We start from the raw sequence: 17,321 nt of genomic DNA, 5'->3' as shown, positions 1-17,321 counted from the left end.
TATTGACAAGAAAAAGATTATCACCTATTTTTAAAAAGGAGGAAGAGGAGAAATATAATTTTTGAGAAAATATTGAAAGAACTAGACTTTTAGAGCTTACACTAAAAGCTGGAAACAATGTGATGATATTGAGAGAGAGAGGAAAAAGAAGGTAAGGCAAGAAGGCAGGAAGGAAGGAGAAGGAAAAGAACAACTGCTGTAAGGAAGGGAATTGTTAGTAGTTAATTCTTCACATCTATTGTGATCAGAAGTAAAGATGGATCAGTTTAAATTCATTTGCAAAGATTTAGTCTAAATACTGTGGAGGAGGAACTTCCTACTTGTAAGGATAAGTAGAGTACTGAAGAATCACAGTGGGAACTGCCGTCTGTGGTAGTTTGTTTGTGTTTTTTTTTTTTTTTTTTTTTTTTTAAAAAAAAAAAAAAAGGCCTAGACAAATATCAACCCAAAACTGAGCTGCAGGGATTCTTCCTTGGACCAGCTGAGATACTTGGTGACCAATTATCTGAGTTTAGTGTAGTCCAGGAAAGAAATGATTTTTCCTCTATGCTCAGGAACATATAATGCATATTACATTGGGTCTCTAGCCTCTCCTGTGACATAAATAATAAATTAATTTTATTTTTCTATTTTATATACCATTCTTAAATGTCACCAGCCCCATAATGATTCCAGTCATTAGACACTCATCAAAATAGTAAGATATAGATTATTCTCATCTGAATTCTGCTTATTAAGAAGGTCTGGTTAATTTGATGGAAAATGGGTTCTGTTTAAAAAAAAAAAAAAAAGGTTAAAAGAATGAAAATCTAATAAGCAAAATATTTTTATTGTCACTGTCACTGCTCATGAGCAAAATATAAAATGTGAAATACAGGATATAATGCATTTGTCTACATAAAAAATCTACTTCAATTAAAACATTATATTTTGCAAGGTCTTGCAATGTCAGGCCATAAAGGAATTTTAGAAAGAAATACCTGGGCGTTTATTCTTATACCTGACATGAGTTTTTATTAAGGCTTTTTGAAGGTTTGCCTAGGACAGCCTATCATCGGATACCTCAAAGGATAAGATGTTGACATCCATAGCCAGGCTTTATGCTTTATCTACAAAATAAACATATATATATATATAAAAATATATACTTTTTTTTTTTTTTTTTTTTTTTTTTTCTCTGTGGTAATTCAATTCCACTGGCAAACTTGAAGACAGAACCTGGATCTTGGACATTTCTTACCACAGTGTCCTCTATGGATTAAACAACACAGATTAAAAGGTACTTCTCTGGTACTTACCTTATTAATCCTACACCACTATTCCTAACAGAAGAGTGACAGTGAGAAGCAAAAGAACTTTTTACTGTTGATATAATCTTAACCATGAATGTGTTCAAACACAGAACAGACTTATGAACAAACACTTTTTTTCTTCTCTTCCCTACAATTCACCCACATACTACAGCTAATCAGGCTAGTCATGCTAAAATCATCCCTGAAGATGTTTGCTATTCTGATACTACTTCTGCTCATTAACTATTTTTCAGCAATATCTGTAAAACAATAAAGACTTCTAACACAGCATTGTGCCAATACTGGTGTGAGGAAAAAAACAAACAAACAAAAAACAGTGATGGCCCTGCAATACTTTTAGAAGTCCAAATGACCAAAAATTGATTGCAAGTATTCACATATTCAGACATAACTAAACTGATGGCAAAAGAGATTTTTCTTATGGGAATGGAGTTAGAGAGTAATTTTCCATAAGAGAAATTACAGTTGTAATCAGCTTCTCAAGAATCAGATCATGCTTCTCAAGTCATTGCAAGGTGGCCTATTATGGTGGGCAGCAGACAAAGGAAAGGCTTACTCAGCTATAATAAGGAAAGATTGATGGAAATAAAGTTTTAGATGACAACCTGAAAATGAAGTTGATCCAAAATGGGATGTGCCTCAAAAGACTGAAATTTCTTATGTTCTCTATAATAAAAAGCTATTAACAAAGCATTTTTAAGTGTATTTTATCTAGTATATCATGGAATAAAGATCTAGATATTGGCAGTAATTAAAGATCAACTTTGATTTTGATAATCCTTTTTAATTGCTTTTTTAATTGTGGTGAAATTTTAAAACATTTCTGTGAAGTGCTCTGTGGAAAAAACGCTGATGTAGAGAGATTAACTAATCAAGATTGCTCTATTCTGTTTGAATAACTAGAAAGGAACTTTGAGTGGGTAAGTGTAAAATAAATCTTCTAACTAATGTATGGCTCCATGTAATCTCATCTCACCTTCTGGGAACAATGTATAACAAATTAAGCTTGGATCATGAAATGTCATACAAATCTGGCAGTGAGATTTCATTTGGAGGGAAGAACTTCTATTCTCTTGGTTCTTAACAGCCGTAGAAAATTTCAATTATGTGAGCATCTTGACAAATTCTACCTCCAGGGTATAGAGGATTTTTTAAAAGTTTTCTTTAACTGACTACAGTGTCCTAAAGAATGTTGCCTGGTTTATCCACCTTAACTTGTAACTATTTGCAGCATTCCTAGAATATTTGATAGGAAAACCTTGAGAGAAAAATAGATTATGATATAATAGATTAATATTTTATGCATCACAGTATATGTCTTCTAAATAAGCAGTAAAATAAAGGCATTTTCATAATGGTATACAGACTTCTTTCCTCTTATTCCAAATTTGATGAAACATTGAAGGACTGAATATATACCTTGAAGTTGAACAAAATTATCCTGTTAAGAAAGGAATAAATAAGTTGACTCAGAGAAAGATTCCTAAGGAGACACCAAGTGAAACAAATTGAAAATTTATATGAAATTGGAGTGAGGATGAAGGAGAGGAAACAGAAGAGGAAAAATGTAACCTAGTAGTATGCACATAATATATACCAAAAATATGTATCAAGATGGCTTTTTTGCATCTGGTCCTTCTATTGCTTCTACATAGAACTGGTTTTGTTAAAAGATCTAGTAATTGTAGTACATAGTGGTATTGCTTGTTTAAAGGAATTTGTTCCTGGCAGCAGTGAGAGATATCTTTTATGTCAGAGAAAAATATGCTAAATCTGGATGAATTTGGTAAATCTTGTACATGTTAAAAGTTTTTTTTTGGGGGGGGAAAGTTGGTCAAATTCCAATGCTGTGAAGTTTAGTGTGAGATTCAAAGCATGACTTTTGTGTTCCATCTGCATGAGTTCAATACAGTTCAAACTTGTACCAAGAGGAGAAAGAGTAGGAATGTGGAGCCTGAGTTCATAATAATGAAAGACTTACACTCTTGTATCCTCCTCATTGCTAAAATGTACATCACATCCTAACAAAATACATAGTCACTTCCTATGTAATTCCTCTCTTTTAAAACATAGGAATCAAAGTCATTTTAGAGTTTGCAGTTAATGGTTAAGTAAAATGATCTCTTAACTTAAATACTCTATATATATCTTCATACAAAATAAGTTCAGGATACAAACAAGTAAACTTCAGCTAAACTTCAAATATCACCATTATTTAAAGTATCAACACACACTTTTAATTTCCATTGGTAAAATCAAGAAGCTTTCATTATTAATTAAGCATCTAATTTTCTCTTGCTATATGAAAGAGGGAAAAGCAGCTAATTGCATTTGAGATTCCCTTTAGCATAATTAGATCTAGGCAAATAGATAATCCCCTTGACACCAATGACACGCATCAGACTCATTTTAAGCAACCATTTCACTTGGGAATATCACACCTGTAGTAATTAGTCAAATGCATCTCATTCTCTTAAGAAACTATTTGGGTAACACATGGAATTACCTTGGGAAATGGACAAAATGAAAGACCATGTGTAAAAATAATAACATAGTTGCTATAATTAATGTGAATAAATTATATTTTAATTTTCAATATGAGTTTAAAATACAATAAAAATAACATTGTGATTAAAGTATATTGTTTGGGAAGAGATCATCTATAGTTCAGTGGATAGAAATGTACTTAAGAATAGTAATTCCATCTTACGCAGTGCTTTGAAATGAAAAATTGATTCAGGCTAGAATGAAGTTCATTAGAACTTCATTTTTTAAATATTTTTTTCTGTCAATTCTACCAACATTTTTTCTGCCACTCTTGAAGAAGTCATTCTTTCTTTTCTGTTTTAAAATGGAATTTATTTTTGAATTTCTTATCATTGTGTTTATAGTAAGTATATGGTATAATACAAAGTGTAAAAATTCCAGTTTGATCAGCCTAATTTTTTTCCAGAGGGTTTTTCCTTCCAACTCAGAAAAAAGCTATTTCTTTCATATTTCAAAAATGTCATCATTTTTAAGTTGTCACCTTTTTAAGTTGAAATACCTGTATGTGTATATGTGTATGAATGTATGCATGCTTAAGAGAAAGATGGAGAAAAATTTCTAATGGTAGGAAAAGATGTTCTTGTAAAAATAAGATATTAACTGTGAAATTATCTCTACTACATAATTTTACTCTTCTCTGTGGCTATACTGATTCTTATAAATCAGCTGCTTACTTAGAACTACTGCAGGTGTGATTGCATTCCATCCTGGGAGACATACATCCCTAAATCTTCCCTGATAGACCATGAGCATTCTCTCTTCAGGAATCTGAGGTCCTTCTTGTCATCAAGCACTCTTTATATTTAAAGGTGATTTGTAACAAGACAGAAGAAACCTAAATCTGATTTTATTGAGGTTAAAACTATTTTGATAGAAGTTTTCAGCTTTCACTTCCTAACGAGTGCATTGCAAAACTCAAAGACAGAAAAGCCAAGTTGTACATTTGAATGGTTTGACTGAGTAAACTGGAGATTAAATAGAGGCCAGATGTGTTTGAGCCAGTTTAGTGCAACTGGAAGTCTACATTGCCCGTTGGACACCAGATTTTCAGAATTCCTTAACTAACATACCAAATCTAAAATCGGAATATTTTTAATAGTAGCCAAGTATTAAGGAAATTACAGTAGCTATTAAAAAGAAAATATTGTGGGTAGTACTGTTCCTATTAGATCATCAGCATCAGGAAACCTAAAAAATCACCAAGTAAACAAACATAAACTTTTAGAACTTTAAAACCCAGTAACAAGAAGAAGAATCAAAGCTAATAACTCTTAATCAAAGATCACATCCTTCCACCGTAAATGTTGCCTTATCTAAACATTGAAGTCTATGCAAACAGCTTGGTTAACAAAACTTATGCATAGCAAATATATTGCTGTATCCTGGTATCAATGGACATGAGATGAAATAAACATTACTCCAGAATGTTCCAGTCTGTTCTCTGTGCTATGACTGGCTGTTGTGTAAGAACAGTGAGGCAGACTATTCCAAGGTATAAAACAACTCTAGTCCATTAGCTGGGTTGTTGTAATCCACCAGTCAAGAATCTATAATTCTAAAATCATGCTAATGATATGGCAAATATATCCAAAAATAAGTACCACTGAAAGAAATAAAGAAAGCTTTTTTTTTTTTTTTTTTTTTTTTGTAAAATACTTTAAGTAATTAACATATATTATTCTCTCTAAAATGTTATGTTAGCAAATAAGTAAATAAATGCAAAGTTTCCTCTCATGTGGCTCTAAATGAGCACTCACTAATTGGCTGGATGGTCACCCACAAAGAGTTGCAGTAAACAGCCCAGTGTCCAAGTAGAGATCAGTAATAAATGGTATTCCTCAAGGGTCAGTATTGGTATCGTCACTGTTTATCATCTTTGTAAGTGAAATGGGCAGTTGGATTGAGTGCACTCTCAGCAAGTTTGCTGATGACACCAAGATGTGTGGTGTGGTCGCCGCGCTGGAAGGAAGGGATGTTATCCAGAGGCCTGAGAGGTGGGCCTGCGCAAGCCTCATGAGGTTCAACAAGGCCAAGCGCAAGGCTGGGCTGGGGCAATCCCAAACTCAAATCCAGGCTGGGTGGAGAAAGGATTGAGAGCAGCCCTGAGAAGACTGGAGGAGAAGCTCAACATGAGCCAGCAATGTGTGCTTGCAGCCCAGAAAACCAGCTGTGTCCTGGGCTGTATCAATAGCAGCCTGGCCAGCAGAGCAACGGAGGTGTTTTTCTCCATCTGCTCTACTCTCATGAGACCCCACCTGGAGCCTTGCACTCAGCTCTGGAGCTCCAGCACAAGAAGGACATGGAAGTATTAGAATGAGTCCAGAGGAGGTCCATCAGGGTGATCAAAGGGCTGGAGCACCTGTGCAATGGAGCCAGGTTGAGGGAGTTGGGGTTGTTCAGCCTGCAGAAGAGAAGGCTCTGGGCTCAACTTATAGTGGCTTTCCAGTAACTAAAGGGGACCTACAGGAAAGCAGGGGAATGACTCTTTGCCAGGGAAATACACTTTCAACCTGTATTAGTCTAAAACAATGTTGTTTGTTTGTTTATCTTTGTGTGTGAATAAAGCTATTCTGTTTCGCTTGTTAACGATTTATCTGCATTTTAAGACTTTTTTACCCAATTCAAGTTAACTTACTTCTGAAATGGTATTTTGAAATACAATAGTATTTACCTTGACTACTTTTCCTTTTTATTTATCTTTTTCCTCTCCCCACCTTTACTGTGCCTGAAATTGTTTCTAAATATGGATCAAACACAGTGAATAGTAATGATTTCTTCAGAATTCTGTTCACAGAATCGCAGAATCATCTAGGTTAGAAGAGATCTCCACGATCATCTAGTCCAACCTCTGACCTAACACTAACAAGTCTTCCACTAAACCATATCATTAGAACGGTAACTATTTGATTTTTTTTCTATCCATCAAGTTCTGTCCTTTAAGGCCCCATGAGATATTTAGGCTAATCTTGTGACTCACACATTAAGCATTAAGTTCAGCTATACTGGTTATATTTCTGCTTTCCCTATACAAATGAAGCTAATTTCTTCTTGTGGGCTCTGACAGTTTGGGTACAAAATTAAATGCCATAAAATTTTAGCTAAATGATCACCATAATCACGGAGTGGCACTGATTCTGTATAATGACATTATGTTACCTTTCATGAAAACAAGAACTTTGGGATTGGGTGGAGATAGTCTTACCTTTACACCAGGCTGGGACATGGCCAACATATCTACTCAGGCCTCAGAATTTGGAGGCACTCAAGTTTAATAATATAGACACAGCCAATACATCCTGCTTTTACCACTGAGCTCTGAGTCTCATAAGATAGGTTCAACTCAAACTCATCCTGTTAATATGAATATACACTTTGCCACAACGTGTTCCATTAATACAAAACAGCCTCCCTGATCATTCATCACTTGAAATTATACACACAGGTGTTGAAGTGAGGTGCAGCTGTTGATAAAGGCTGAAGCCAAATTATTTTCCTGAGGTAAATTGGCTTTCAGTTATGTTGTTTATGTTTTCTGCATTTTTTAAGAGAGTGGGGAAGAAGAGAAAGGTTGAGATTTAAAATCTATTTTTTTTTTCTTTAAATAAAAATGACTGTAATTTTCTTTTTATCCATTAGAGACAAATATGGGTTTGATAATTCAGCAGCTTCTGAGGCTGCGTTCACACTATTAGTAAGAGTTGCAATTTAAAAGTAGTGCTGGTTAAAACCATCTTTGGTGGCTCTTTCAGGTAAAACTAGGAACTCCCAAGATGTGAAAACATTTACTATAATTTTCAATTCTGCCTTTGGTTTTTTTATTATTTTATTTTATTTTATTTTACTTTATTTTATTTATTTTATTTATTTATTTATTTTATTATTATTTTTGCTTCTACTTTACATTGGGACAAACTGACAAGGTTTTCAGTTTTCAGGGGGAAAATATAGGTCTTCACTTTGATGTACACAATGCCTTCTGGAAGAACTCACCAAGACTGGAAGAGTCTTGGTCCTTTGAGTCCTTCTCCTGTTAGGCCAGATTTCAGCCTCATACTTTCACTGTCCAGATAAGAGTGCCAAGCATGGGAAATCATCTGTGTTCAGGTGACAGGTAGATTTCTCTCAGAGCTTCCTATTAAAGTGCCTCCACTTTCTCTAAATAATCAGTCATAAAGAAATAGTTTTAAAATATAATCATATGATCCATACAAAAACATTAACTACTTAACCATATTGTCTCCTCATTCCAATGAATAGTTAGTTTAATATAAAGTGGAGGCAAATTTCCCTTCACTTTCTGTATGAAGCAGTACATGAAAGCAGAAATCTATCATAAACTGTCCATGTAATTTCTCATATGTGCTGTTAGTTCTGGTTGCTTTCGACTGGTAAATGACAATGATGCTAACTGTTTCAATGTAACCTTCTCTGTTAAATGCCCTCATCATTCTGTTTAGTGGGTGTTTCTGTACCACCTCTAAAAATTACCCAGATGGTTGAGGGCACAATATAAGCACACCCTAAAGATACCATTTCAGAGATGGTATGTCCTGAAATTTAGCAGACCCTTTGAATTAGTGATGCATTAGCTCATTATACAGGCTCTTTAGGAAAGACAGGTTGGGTAGATGAGGAGGAGATGTTGCTCTCTTTGTTAATGAGCAGTCATATTGTAAGGAGCTCTGCCTGGGGATAGATGAGGAGCCAATCTAGAGTTCATGGGTTAGGACTAAAGAGAGGACATGGACAGGTGACATTATAGTGGGGGTCTGCTACAGACCATCTGATCAGGTAGACTAAGCAGATGAAACCCTCTGCAAACAGATAGGAGAGGTCTCACATTCACAAGCCTTAGCAACCACCCTGATATCTGTTAGAGGAACAACACAACAGGGCATAGGTAATCCAGGAGATTACGAGAATTCATTGATGATAACTTCCTTCTCCACATGTTAGATGAGCCAACAAGCAGATGTGCTATGCTGGATCCCATTCTCATTAACCAGAAAGCTTGTTGAAAATATGAAGGTCAAAAGCAGCCTTGACTACAGTGACCATGAAATGGTGGAGTTTAGGTATCACTGTCTTCTTCAGTCACCTGTACATTACGCTGAGTGAACACTGTTTCAAACTACAGGTTTGAAGTTGTTAATACATCCAGCTAAGTTTTAGGCCACTGACTGATTCCAAAGGACTGTATGGGTCAGGTTCATCACTTCAACATTAGTCAACTAAAAGTCAAGATACTAATTTAAGCTGTTGTGCAAGAATTCTTCTTCCTGAGGATAGTTGAATACTTCTAGAAGGTGTTTTCTATTACCCATTTTACAAAACTACCTCAAGACAGGATGAGTCTCTCTGTAGCTCGTTTCTCAGTCTCTGTCCAGAGAGAAAATCTAGATAACAAGCTTTGATTAGACAACTCAGATTTACATATATGAAGTTAAGAGAGATGAAACTCATATTTCTCTAAAATAACTGGATTTTGACAACTTCTATTTTTTTCAGGTGATAAGTATAAATGTCATGTCGTAGCATACCAATAGGCATGATATGAAATTCAATGGTTTTAGTCTTGTAATGAAGATACTACAGGCAAAGAGAAAAGTCAAGGAACATGGAACCACAAAAGTCAGCTAAGTGTGTTGAGATGGAATTTTGAAACATAGCAAACCAAGAAGACTCATCTACTTTATTAGTTAAATAAGGTTACTGCTCCTAATACTTAGAAAGGACAAATCACACAGACTTCTGTTTCTTCCCTGGTGCATAAAATTGATCCCCAGAAAGGGAGGGCTGTTTTGTCACCACATTCTTGTTAAAATATTAACAGAATGTTTTCCTTTATTTATCTCACAGCTGGAAAAGGTGCTCAAACCACCTCCTGTTTACTAACACATCCTAGCTATATTTTTCAGAGGCTTTTTTTTTCCCTGTTAATTGAAAACTCTATTTAGGGATTGCCAGAAGTTGGCACTATTTCAGATAGAGCTGGTGAACTGCAGCATGACACAAGAGATTCCCAAAGAAGGAGGTATATGGCCTCATATAGGTCCACAGCTTCTGGTGGCCATGTTTATGAGGGTGGAGATCTGGCTGGCACATCCTGTTAAACAATCTATTTTAACACTCCTAAACACTCCTATTAAAACAATGGCAAATACCCATTTCAGTATGCCAAGTGAACTTCCAAGTGCATAACATCTTTCCTCCCAGATTGCTAAAGCAGCTTGAGACAGTCACATCCATGACCTTGTAAAATGTCTGTGGTGTTGCAGCAACAACCAGTTCCTCTTTGTAGTAGAAAAGGAGGGTGCGCTTTTTGGAAGGAGGGGTGTTTTTATTTTATTTTTCCACCTCTCCCTCCTCCCTTTTCCTTGAGCAAATCCCCATAACAAATAAAGTTACACTTCAAGACTGGATTACGCAGATTCTTAGGTTTGCATGCCAATGTTTACTTTAAGTTAAAAATGATACTTCTGAGAATTCAAATAATATGTTTAAAGTATTTCCAGATTGTTGCTTTGCTTGTATTTGTTTTGGCACTGATTCCCTCCATGAATATGTCAGTTTTGAAGAAGAGATGAACGCTGTTCATTTACAGCCTTTGCCTATTGATCATACATTTAACATTGGTTGATTTTGTTTATGTGCAGTTTTGGAGGGATTCAAGGCAAACTTAAGAGCTCTCATTGCAGAGAAATTTTGTTGATGAGATCTTGCCTCTTTCAAGACATTCATGGATGGCAATACGTGGGAGTGGTAAGACCCCACAGCACAGCTTGTCATAGATCATAGTAGGTAATGAGAACGGTCTTTTTTTGACCTCAAAATTTATATATCTATCAAAAGGCTTCAGTTCAATTTTTCAATGTAATGGTTTGTCTGGGACTCAGATGAAAGGACTGTAGAATACGTCTCACTTAACGTCCTCTGGAAGATATTCCTTCTCATAGCTGCCTTTTCTCTGAAACCAGCTTGCCTGATATCCCCAGACAACATGCCAGATCCTGTACTCTCAGCCTTTATTTAACTTCTCCCCAGGCATGCGTATCCTGTGGCTGCATACACCTGAATTGTCTCCTCAGAAGTTATCCTTGTTATCAGACCAGAGAGGAGATATAGGATAGGAGCTATCTGCCAGTTGCATGTGCATGTAAAGCTTTTTAACTCAAACTGAAAACAGCATAAATATGGCTGAAGACACTTGAACCCTGAACTGATGCTACAAAATGGCTTGGATTGTCATGGCATGGAGATCTCCATAACCCTTTCAATTTCACTTATATGGATTTGATGCTCCCAAAATTGTTATTCTGTGATTTATTTCCTGCAGCTTTGTGCTTAACAAATTATAACACTCAGCACTCTAACAGGGTGGTCTTTCCAAAAGAGAAAAAGGCTTTTAAAGAAACAAGTACAATCAGGTTTTACAATCAGTATTTATTTATATTATGTAGGTATCAAACTTCATTCTCTGATACACTTGAGAGAAATAAAAGACTGACTCCCAGCTCTTGAGCTATATGATGGAACATTTAGAAAGCACAACGCATATTTGTGGTCTATAGAAGCCTCATAAGTAGAGAAATAAGTGAGAAAATCTGTAAGCAAAATTATTATGTATATATATATTTTTGTCAGTTATGGTTTTCTCAGGTAGTCTCTAAGAGTGGTCAATATTTTTCTCCTAGAATTTTTGAGAAACATAAATCGTCAGGGAAAGCAGGAAAAATATCCTCCAGCCTGATTTGGAAAAAAACTTAAAGCTGAACCTGAAACTTTCCCTACATTCCATCTTGAAAAAGAATAGGATATTTGCAGACCTGCTTGGGAATGATTTGTAGAACTTCATAGAACAAGGTGGACATTTTAAAAATGCTTCCACAGAGTTTCCTTAGGTTTTGTGTTTTTAAATCTTAGAATCATAGAAACATTCAGGTTGGAAAAGACTTCTAAGATCATCTAGTTCAACCTTTAACCTAGTCTAACACTGACAAGTCTATGACAAGACAATGACAAGTCTACCACTAAACCACGCCACATAAAAATAATACGTAGTAGAACAGGAACATGAGTCTTGAAGGAATCTGGACTCTGTAAATATTTCAAAAGAATATAGGAATTAAACTAATTAGACGTGCTTTATAATATTTAAATAATGGGTGAAAAAAAAAAAAGGAAAAAGTTGAAAAAGTTGTCAAGTTAATTAGCATATTTAAAAAAAAAAAAAAAAAGAAGAGAAAAAGAAGACATCACACGAGTTTTAGAAATTACTTGACATTGAGATAAAGGAATAAGTCATTAATTGGTTATCTTGTTAGGGCTACAGAAAGAGTTCTAGCAAGGTCACCACGACTTTGACAGTGACCACAGCTATGCTTCTTTTAGGAACTGAAAGTAAGGAGTGAAACACAAAGGGAGAATAGTGATAAGGAAATTGGATAGGTAATTATACAAAGGTCAGGAGGGAGGGTCAGATGATTGCCAAGCTGGTCAAAGGGCATGGCATGTCATCAAAATGGCTGAAATGATAATTGTCTGTAAACTCATTGTCCCTTTTCAAATTGACATCAAAGAAAATGGAAAGCATTGATAATCTCTCTAAGAAGATAATTAAGCAGATGGCATAGAAATTGAAAAGATAGATAAATAAGCTAATGAATAATGTACCAGAAAAAGAGATGCAAATGTTAATGTTGAAGTATAGACAAGCTCAATAGCAAAAGTTTACAGGTTGTGATAACTTGGAAATTTTAAATAATGGAAATATGAAGATTTTATTTCTTAATGATGTAAATGTATTCAGTGTTTGCAAATGACATGGCACTGGATATCTTCTGCTTCTGGAAACAGTTTTGTTGTTGATTGTGACAACAAGAACAGATGCAAAACAAGAGCCAAACCACTCCTCAAACTGTTTCAACATATCAGCATGTGGATTGTTTTTTGAAAGTTTCATTTTTCCTCCATTTATAACTCTCCTTTTCCTCTCCACAGCTGAATACAGGAATGGATTTACTGGGCAGACACTTGCTTTTCTCTAGCAGCAGGAATCTTCTTTTTGTGATTTATGTTTAGAAGTAAGTAGCCCAGCTTCAGCCTTGCAATGGTGGACCTCTCCTGTTAAAATTAAAGCTGTCTGTCACTGCCTCACAGCACTATCAAAATCCAGCCAGAGCCAGGAACTTAGACCTCGATCCCACAGCCTTATAAGTTAAATTCAGCTTAGTTCTGCAGCCACAAGATGTGCCTAAGTGTATGCAATAAATAAAGATGCAGCAGTGTATTTCACTTTAGACAGTAGGAAGGTTTTTCTGTTTTTGCAGAGGAGCAAACTGTTTCTCAATTAACAGTTATGTTGAGGTGTTTAAAACATCTTTAAAAGACATTCAGATGTAGAGCTTAGGGATATAGTTTAGTGGCGACTGTTAGTGTTAGGTCAGAGGTTGGACTCGATGATCTTGAGGTCTCTTCCAACCTAGAAATTCTGTGATTCTGTAACTACATCAGTTAGGCTGTCACTCCCTAAAGGTAAAGAATCCCGTAAGAATATAGAATGGTAACTTATAGTGCTATAATTCCTTTCTATTCAATTCCTTTCTATGTAGGAATTGATAGCATTCCAGTTTATGGTGTGAAATCTTTGATATGACTTTATTTTGCACTCAGTTGTGTGTTCATGATGGGAGCATTGAGTCACTTTATAAGTATAGTTAAATACAGAGATACAGAAGAAAAACAACAGAAGAAATAGAAAAAGGAACTTAACTTTTTGATTTCTTTGTTTTCAGACTGCTTCAGGTTGCTCATGTCAGCAGAATAATAAATAATCACAATTAGATTTTCCTTTGAGCTGAACAACAACAACAAAAAAAAATCCAGACATGAAGAGTTTTTATTGGAAGTTCATAGCAGTTGTCTCAATAGAATCAGTGACCTACTGGATGGAATGACTGCTTATCTGTGTTCTGGTGTGGATACACAGAGCAGGAACTTGAACTGTAATTTTCTTTCACTGTGGCAGTTTCCTGTTTGCCAGGATAGTGGAGAAGGAAAATATTATAACTTAAATCATTTTCTAAGGTCAGGCATATATTTCTATGGAAAGATTTAGTTTCCATTAAGTGACTCTTCTCAGTGAAAATCCATCTTTTCCAGTTCTAATGATGACATGAATTTCAGATAACTTCAACGCTAGCAGAAAATGGGAGTCTCCTGCAGCTGCAATTCTGATTTTAAAAGGCAGTTTTCAATTTCTGTTCTGCAGATGAGGACTATATATATCAACACTTTGGGCACCTACTCCAATGTTCCTGGATGCAATGTGGAGAGTTAAAAACCTCTGAAATTCTCTAGAAGATCTCATCTAAGTTACCTATCTAAACTCCTTAAGGGATCTGCCTCTGAAGACAGGAAGACTGAAGGATTTCAAAGCACCCTTCTCATTTTTGTGTAGGAAGTTCAGGTATTTATGAAAGCTTCCTTTACTTAATGTCTAAACTGAGGTCCAAAGTAGGTGTCTAACATGTTTACTAGGTCTCTGCAGCTATGTCCACCCGTTAGTTTTTGACATTTATGTAACTGCTAATGTAAAATCTTCAGACTTGGTTAACTCTATTTCCAATTCCACCTCAGGAACCACAATGGTACCACAGTGATGTTCATGGAAACCAGAGATAAATCTGGTTTATTTATTTCCTTGATGGGGGGGGGGGGGGGGGGGGGGAATTAGGACCATGGAGAAGACCTGGTGTTTGTGTTCCTGCTTGGTGATAACTATTATTTTCATTTGGTTAGTTTGGTTGCATATTTTCCTTTCTGATAAAAGTAGATAAACGTGTGAAACACTTATCTACAGGTCATCACCTGTGGTCATAACTTTAATGGAGCTCCCTTTCTGAAGCTTCCAGGTAAACTCAGGAGTTAGACTTTCTATCAGATTCTCCCTGGAAGAGCTGGACTCCAAGCAGTAATGCCTTGTCTCCATTATTTCCCCCTCAGATTCTTTAGGTGTCTTCAGAGGATTCTTTGATGGTCCTTGAGCATATCTCCTACAATATAACTTTTCCAGAATTCACATGCAAGCCATGTGCAATGATGTGTGCTTTTACCAGAATGCAAGAAAGAATAAACGGTGCAGAAGCTGAACAAAAACCTTTTTCTCTTGGTTGTCACAGCCTTAACTCTCACAGGGAAGATCATTTTGTACTTAAACAGAAAATATTTCTGCTCCCCACACACTACCTCATCAGGCTTCTCATGCAACCCTCTTTATCTCAAGTGCTTGAAAAATGGTTACTTGAGTAAGAGCACACTGTGTCTTCTGTGACTTTCAGCTGTCTTTGTCCCATCATTCTTTGATCAGCAGGATGATAACAGCTTTTGGGCTCTGCTGCCAAGAAAGCACCTCTACTGACAAAACGGCTGTCCCTGACTGGCTCCACATCTAAGATGTTTGTCTCTGGTTAGATCATCCTGATGCCAGCAGGTCTGAATGTTCACATTTGGGTGTTCCACCCCATAAAGCGATGAGGAGGCTGAAGGCTACATGCATTTGAAGGAGTTCTCTGATGAAGTAGCATGCATGAACTAGAAGTGCCTGAAGTCCTCCTTGTCATACTGCTCAACTCTTCCCCCATTGCAAATGCCATTTTTCATGCCATTCCCAGAAAGCTGCAGAGGTGAGGATGTGCAGCTTGTGTAGCTTTCTCACTACAGAAAAGCTGATTTTAAAATCTCTCCAGGTTCTAAGACTTCATGCTCCATTTATAATGCCAAAGCACTAAGCTATTTTTTATAGTTTTAATGCCATCACATCTTTTAATGCACTGTTTTAAACAGCTAAAAAATAGTATTGTTACTAATCAAGGCAACTATATTTTCTACACAAGCTATGACTTCTTTCTAGAGGTGTTAATCAGATTTCATTTATTTTTATAGCATTAGGGACATTAGCATTACTCTGGAAATGTTCCCCTTTCTATTTGTCCTTGGATAAGATATCTCCTGTATTAGGATAACTTTCATCCTGAAGATAAATGTTTCCCGATAAAACAATATTGTTAACCTGTAACAACTGCAGCATGAAATAAATGCAGTTGTCAAGTAAACTTTAAAGGGAGGAATTAAAAATTAAAAGAAAAAAAAAAAAAGGAACCTAGGACACATTAAAATACTGAAAATACTGTTGTACAGTTCTTTGCTATCCCCAAATGAATTTATCTTCCAGGCAATCTCATATGATTGAATAGGAGAGAAGTCACCTGAAATAATGCCAAATGACAAAAGATGCATTAGCATCATAGGATAATGTGTTTATTCTCAGAAAGAGGAATGTTCAGAAGTCTTTCATACTGTGACGTGTAAAAGAAATCAGTGTAGATGAAGTATGCCTAAAGTTACTGTAAATAAACTATAGGGTAGTCTTCAAGTCTGCAAATATTTCTGAGAACCTATATCTCTTTATTCTCGTTCTGTAGATTCAGAGCTTCTCAGTAGCCACTGAAATCTGTGGAAGACTCCCTGAAAACTTCAATGAGTTTTCCAATACTCTTTTAATACTTCTTTTAAACCTTGATCCAGAAATATGCTTAACCATATGCTTAACAAGCAAGCAGTTATATCGTTGTACAGAAAGTCTTTGCTGGGTAATCACCTGTCTACTCAATACTTTTATATATATATATATAAATATATATATATATATTCTCTTTCCTCTGATTTGCCTCTACTTCTCTTCTGAGGAGGAAAACAAAAAATAAACAGAGTAGTTTAAATTCAATAATACAATCAGAGATATTGATTGGTATTATTTAAATGTCCCCAGGAAAATATGGTATTTATAAACAAAGAGAGGTGTGCATTATTTTGTGAATAAGAGGGGAAAAATCTTGCATGCAGGTGGTCCAAGCCTAGGATGACAGAAGTGAATAACATAACATTTTTCTTTTGATGATTTCATGTTTCTTTTTTGTTTGATTGATTTACCCAATGAAGAACTGAAAATATCTCATTTATTTTTTCTTAATAATATTTTCTTTCATTCTCCCTTCCCTTCCCTTCCCTTCCCTTCCCTTCCCTTCCCTTCCCTTCCCTTCCCTTCCCTTCCCTTCCCTTCCCTTCCCTTCCCTTCCCTTCCCTTCCCTTCCCTTCCCTTCCCTTCCCTTCCCTTCCCTTCCCTTCCCTTCCCTTCCCTTCCCTTCCCTTCCCTTCCCTTCCCTTCCCTTCCCTTCCCTTCCCTTCCCTTCCCTTCCCTTCCCTTCCCTTCCCTTCCCTTCCCTTCCCTTCCCTTCCCTTCCCTTCCCTTCCCTTCCCTTCCCTTCCCTTCCCTTCCCTTCCCTTCCCTTCCCTTCCCTTCCCTCCTTCCTTCCTTCCTTCCTTCCTTCCTTCTTTCTTCCTTCCTTCCTTCCTTCCTTCCTTCCTTCCTTCCTTCCTTCCTTCCTTCCTTCCTTCCTTCCT

Source organism: Anas acuta, chromosome 1, assembly GCF_963932015.1.
Source record: "Anas acuta chromosome 1, bAnaAcu1.1, whole genome shotgun sequence".
NCBI lineage: Eukaryota > Metazoa > Chordata > Aves > Anseriformes > Anatidae > Anas > Anas acuta.
This window is presented reverse-complemented; position numbering follows the sequence as displayed.